The sequence below is a fragment of the Sabethes cyaneus genome, chromosome 3 (genome assembly GCF_943734655.1).
Source record: "Sabethes cyaneus chromosome 3, idSabCyanKW18_F2, whole genome shotgun sequence".
Lineage (NCBI taxonomy): Eukaryota > Metazoa > Arthropoda > Insecta > Diptera > Culicidae > Sabethes > Sabethes cyaneus.
Genome location: NC_071355.1, coordinates 147,301,514 through 147,307,269, shown reverse-complemented (window position 1 = coordinate 147,307,269; position 5,756 = coordinate 147,301,514).

The window sequence follows — 5,756 nt, the reverse complement described above, 5'->3', positions numbered from 1 at the left end:
CGAGGTACCACCCTAGTCTAACAAGTCAGTCGTCGTATGTTCGAATATTGACTGGGAGAGATTGTTAGAGTCAATGGAATGGTGGCACCAGACCCTCAATTATCCTGTACATTTATTCATATGGTCCAATTGTACTTTTATAAGATCCCAAACATTAGGCCGTATGAATAAAACAGTTTGCTTTGCTTGTCCCGTTTATATCGTATGGGAGCATTTGCTCTAACTCTTTTATTCATACGGCCTATTAATGCACATTTAATTTTAATAGCCCGTTGTCGAAAAAATTGCGGGAGCTTAAGCCACCTTGAAATGTGCGCTAGTTCCGTGAATGCAATTATCCGAAAAATGTTCAGATAATCTATTGAGACGAAGGTCATTCGATTGGTCAGCATGTAATCTGTAAATCCTAGGTATTGACTATTTTTGCTGAAAATCGGATCGTCCTGCAACGCGTGATGGCGTTTAATGTGGCCAAGTAAAATCTTGTCCCAGTCCAGAGTATTTGGCAAAATATTGTACCAAGTAAGGAGTTTCCAATCGTTGTCGTTGCATTCCGTTCTTAAGCCAGTCCTTCTTACGTTGATTGGTTCTCTTTGTGGAGAATCAACGCACCGAGTATGCAGGCGATATATGCTATGTTATGGTCTCCCAGTTGGCCTCGAGGTTCGACACACGTATCACGCATCATATCTTCATTGATATCAAAACAACGTACTATACAGCCATTCTAGACCACCTGTGGCAGATATTGCACGAACACAGTTTTTGGGACAAAGTGGCGCGACTGATCAGAGCTACATTGCATCGAGTAGTGCGTTTCGTGCGCATCCCGGGACACTCTCTAATGAGTCGCTTCAGGACGCAACATAACCCCACCGGAACCAGGAACAGAGGGTTTCTATGGGCTAGATGACTCGAGTCAAAGATGCTGAGACGCGTGGGAAATTGGCAACGAGTGGCTCAACATCGAGGTGAATGGTGACGACTGCTTGAAACAGCACGAGGTACGATAGGGTTCGACGCCCTGATCAATCACTCCATTCGCGCGCGCCTGTGTGTGTGTGTGTGTGTGTGTGTGTGTGTGTGTGTGTGTGTGTGTGTGTGTGTGTGTGTGTGTGTGTGTGTGTGTGTGTGTGTGTGTGTGTGTGTGTGTGTGTGTGTGTGTGTGTGTATGTGTGTGTGTGTGTGTGTGTGTGTGTGTGTGTGTGTGTGTGTGTGTGTGTGTGTGTGTGTGTGTGTGTGTGTATGTGTGTGTGTGTGTGTGTGTATGTGTGTGTGTGTGTGTGTGTGTGTGTGTGTGTGTGTGTGTGTGTGTGTGTGTGTGTGCGTGTGCGTCTGTGTTTTCGTGATTTATTTGGGTTACCTCCATAACTGCTGGCCCGCTTTCGCCTTCGTATACGCTGGACTTTGGAAGCTCCCCGTCGTGTGATAATTTCTTTCTTCGGTTTTGATGAGCATCGGCGGTTTTGGTTGCTTGCAAAATGGCCGTTCTCACCTCATTTCTAACACAATTGACACTTTTGCGCCTGATATCCGAAGTCACAGCTCTTAAAGCATCGCTCCATTCCCTTGGCTACGCGCTCCCTAACACGCTCACTGACCACCCAACTTTAATTTTGCCCTTTTTCAGTAGCTTGAGTGTTGCTGCTGCCGCCGAAAGTCAAATCACCGCCGTCTGCGTTCCACCATAAGCCTTTCTCAGCCGGATTACCAACGGCACGTTGCCCAATTCGCAGTGATCCTTTGGTGGACTTTTCATCTCCTGTTCTGTTGTAATTTCGTCCAGGTCCCTGGACTCAACCACGGTTTCTTGCGAGAGCGCTTTAACGCGTTTGATTCATTCCCCAACGGAATCCTTAAAGGCTGCGTTCCCGACCGATGGATCCTTCTGCAGCTCAAAGAACGTCTCTCCCTTTATACTTTTCGGAGGAGCGCTGCGCACGAAACGTCGACATTCGCTTCGACAACTATCGCATACCTCGCCGAGGCCTCGGCTTCTTCCGCTCGCCATTTTCCACTCCATTTTGATTCTGCTTCATCTTATCTTTCTGGCTTACGACGGTACACCATCCGCGACATTCACCTTGGCCCGGGATGTCTCTCCGTTCCTCTCTTTTTTTCTCAACCTCATCAGGCGTTTTCTTCCTCCTTTTGTGCGTACGAGAATTCACTTTTGAAGGTCTCTTCGGTGTCTCAGATACTTCAGCGGCTCCCTTCCTAGCTTTGCCAAGTGCGTTTCCAGCAGTCTAGCCTTAAGTTTCATTTGCTCGCATTCAACTGTAGTCATAGCAGATTTAATGCTCGTCACCAACTGCTTGATCTGCGAGTGAACGTTATGTCTGTCCTTAACGAACTCGTAAAACTCATCGATTTTCGCTCTAATCTCCATCATCCCGTATCGGGGGTGCGAGCATCCGATTTAACGCCATATTATGCCCTCCTTCTTTCTCTACTGGAGGCACACTACTGCTTCTACTTGTCAGTGTATCCTTGTTCGGCGCATGTGATCGTTGAGCCTCGCAAACACGTTAGTCTCCTCGCTTGGCGTACAGCCGTTGTTGTTTTTATTTTTGAGTGTATCCATACTCTTGGGTCTCTCCTTCGTGCCGCTTTCTCCACTCGTGGTTCGTAGTCGCCTAGTTGTGATCCTATGGTTATCTGTGCAAGCAGTGAGACCATGCAAGGGTTGACTCGCATCCTTCGCGGGAACCCAGGCCAGAGCCAGATCAGTTAGATGTCAGAAATTATCATCTGAACCTATTACCCCATCATCTAAGGTGCCAAACATTGCACGTATCACGAATGCCTGCCAGGTTTTAACGGGACGGGGATAGCTGTGGCATTAACGTAAACGCCATTTTAGCAAGGAGCCACCATTGCCTACTGACGGAATACGGTACCACGGCCGCAAACTCATAGCGTCGATTCTAATCCATTCATCCATGCCATGTCCATAAACCCACATCCCAGATTCCCCTACTCGCAGTATGACCAGCGGGTGTCCATGTTGCTAGACCGTCTACTTTCCGTGTACCTGTCGAGACATGTACCGATCTAGAGATGGCGATCTACATTGCTTCCATTCTTTCACGGCCACCCTCGTAGGTTTTCTGACCATCAACAGTGTCGCTGCTTCATGCTTGCTTCCCCGCTTCCGCTACGTCTATTCAGGTCCTAGTTAGAGTTGTTTGTCCGTTGGTCATCTCTCCATGTTTGTTACAGCTGCATCATAATCTGTGATATTATACTGTTGATGGCATTCCAAGTACTCTCATCCCGACACACATCGTTTACTACGATATCCGCTATCAAAGGTGGCGTTTCGCTTTGCAACACGGCAAATCATGGCCGTTCGAAAACAACGTGGTCCGTTGTTTCTTCTACCTCTCCTCATTCTGGATAGGCAAATGTTGCAGCATATCCGAACTGGTGCTGGTATCGCCTGAAACAACCGTGCCCCGATATAAACTGTGTCAAGTGAAAGCTGACTCTCACCAGCTTCCGAATTCTTCTGATGTGTCTTCGTCTGTGGCTTTCGTTATCTTCCTCAAAGATGATGCATTCCAGCGATAACACATAATGTCTCAGTTGATATGGTTCTGTACTGACTGGCTAGTCTTATGGGCCTTTTTTTCATGTGCGGACTCATTACTGCGACCAGTATAGTTGATCTATTGTAATATCGCCCGGGTGTTTGCTGTATGACCTGCACTGCATTTCTTTTTTTGCTATAATCGCTATTGAATGAGCGATATGCTTATTAAATCCTTCAAAGCTTGGTCTACTTTACCCACGTATTCCTCGCTGCCAGCACTATCCCATATTACAGCCGTCCCTGGCGAGGACTCATTCGTACCTAACTATAGGAGGGATATTTGTACTGTCAAGAGGCTTCAGAGGGTAAATATAGAATTCAGCACGAAGGAAGGGTAAATTGGAGGGGCCTGAGCAGGCTTGGCATACACTTTTCGCTTTGATTTTGCTCTTTTGATTACTGCTCCTCAGCAAAGCAAAATTTGAAAAAGTGATGTACTAGCTCTACAAATGCCCCATTCGCCAGTTTTTCAAATTCTGCTTGGGTGAGGAGCAGTAATCAAAAGAGCAAAATCAAAGCGAAAAGTGTATGCCAAGCCTGGGCCTGCGAATAAACCCATGCTAAAGTCACTTGACATCGAATGGCTTGATTCTACTAAGATTCGAACCCACGACCACTCGCTTGTCAAAGCAGACTCGGTAACCTTGCGGCTACGGAGACCCCCCCCCCCCCGTATGGACCTTAGCCGGAAGGTACTATTTAGCCTAGTAGTAGCGATGATGACACGCTGGCCAGTAACCGTCGTTTGCTGCATAATTCTTAGGCTTAATTCTAACTATCGCGTTGGTAGTCTTCGCTACCTACGCGCTGTCACAAGCCTAGTCGACATGGCCTTTGAAGTTAAGCCTATCATCAATCATTACTCCAAGATGCTTAGGCATAAGCGTTGGGACAATCACATGCTCTTCGGGAATGATTTCTGCCCACTTTACGGTTTTACAATTACTGACCAGCAAGCCTTCCGTTTTGTGGTGGGAAATTTGCAGCTTAGCCCCCTATATCCAGCTTTCTATTGTTCTTACCGCTTATCGCTTTTCGCCTCCTCCAGTGTTTCGCCTATAATACAATGTGATCGGCCAAACCGACTATAAGCATACCTCTGGTAGTTTCCGAGTCAGTACGCCGTTGTACATCCCGTTCCAAAGCGCTGGGCCGGTGATGGAGCCTTGCGGAATTGCCGCCATGATGTTCATCATCTTCCGCCTCTCGACGAACTCGTAAAGAAGCACTTTGCTTTGGAAGTAACCCCTGAGTATTCTTCACACATATAGAAGGACATTCTGTGCAGTGATTCGGCGATGACCTCCCAGCTGGCACTGTTAAAGGCATTTTTTGGTCAATCGTTACAACTGCGCAAAAGCGATCTTCTCTTCGTTTTTGTTTCGACGAACTCTCAGCTCGCTCGATTACTATCCGAATAGCGTCTACAGTGGATTTCTCTTTTTAGAATCCGAACTGCATGTATGACAGACCGCCTTCACCTTCCATGTACGACATCCGTCTGTTAAGAATAATCCTCTCCAGGAGTATTCCGCATGTCATATTGGCCATATTGGCGGACGTTTTGGCCTATATGTAGATGGATCCCCCGCAAGCCTTCCTAGCTTAGTCCACAGCATTAACTTCTGGATCTTCCACCTGTTCGGGAAGCGACCATCCTCCAGAAGTTTCTGCAGCACTGTCTTGAACATATTGGGGTACGCTTGTATCGCTGCCTTCAGAGCCACATTAGGGATTCCGTCCGGACCAACCGCCTTCTCGATCTTCATTCGTCTAGCTACAGTCACTAGTTCAACGTCGGAGACTTGCAGACCTTCATAAAATCTATATTGTTCCCTATAATCTAACAGAACGGAAAATTATGCTTCAATGACACGTCGTTTTCTATTTTAAAATGATAAATGTGTTGGTGATCCGAAGCACCTTTTTTCCGCGCAAGGATATCCACAAAGCCACCTGCAGATCACCTGAACAACGTACAATAAACCAAATTGACCACGTTCTCACAGAGGGCCGGTTTTTCTCTAACATCACGAACGTACGCTCCCGTCGGGGTGCGGATATTGATTCTGACTATTACCTAGTAGCAGTACATGTACGCTCAAAGCTGTCCGCCGTATACCGGACACGTCAAAGCCGCCCTTCTCGGCTGAACATCAGG